Source organism: Poromitra crassiceps (assembly GCF_964638095.1).
Source record: "Poromitra crassiceps genome assembly, contig: HAP1_SCAFFOLD_130, whole genome shotgun sequence".
NCBI classification, from domain to species: domain Eukaryota; kingdom Metazoa; phylum Chordata; class Actinopteri; order Beryciformes; family Melamphaidae; genus Poromitra; species Poromitra crassiceps.
Genome location: NW_028152231.1, coordinates 78 through 837, shown reverse-complemented (window position 1 = coordinate 837; position 760 = coordinate 78).

Here is a 760-nt window from a genome sequence, read left to right as displayed (position 1 = left end):
CAGGTCAGCACGGGCAGCCAGGCTGTCAGCCTGCGGTAGGAGCAGCAGGCCTCCACCCTGTCCCGGGCCGAGAGCAGAGGACGCTCCTCCATCACACCAGGATCAGAGGAGGAGGAGGGTGGAAACGCCCTGGAGGGAACGAAGGCTGTGGACGGAGATGAATAGAGAGAGCTGTAAGAGCACAGACATACAGACCCATATTCTTTCCTCAGCATATGGAGGACTATGAGCACATTGTCTTCTTTACACATTTGACTACATGCACTGTGTGCGTGTGTGTGTGTGTGTGTGTGTGTGTGTGTGTGTGTGTGTGTGTGTGTGTGTGAGTGTGTGTGTGCATGTGCGATATCTCTTCTATTTTCGGGTCTTCAATATCGCTTTCTATTGTGAAGCCGAGCATGTTCACTCTGTGTAGTGACGATTCAGATGTGTTCTTGAATATTCCAGCTAACACTCCTGATGTTGTTGTTGTCAATGAAAATCGTAGAGAGGTGTTTGTTCTAGAGGTTGGCTGTACCTTTGACCACAGCCTAGAGGAGGCCTTTCTAACCAAGATGATGAAATACCAACAGCTAGAACAGACCATCTCACAGCTGGGCTACAGGTGTAAACTTCTAGTTTTCATATTTGGTAGCCTAGGTCATGTCCATAAGCTGGTTGTGAGAGGCCTTCAGATGGCTTATGTGGATGCATTATTGTGGTTGCCGTCTGGGCACTCATGTAACTGACTGACTCCCAGCATTTGACTGCACTATTACTC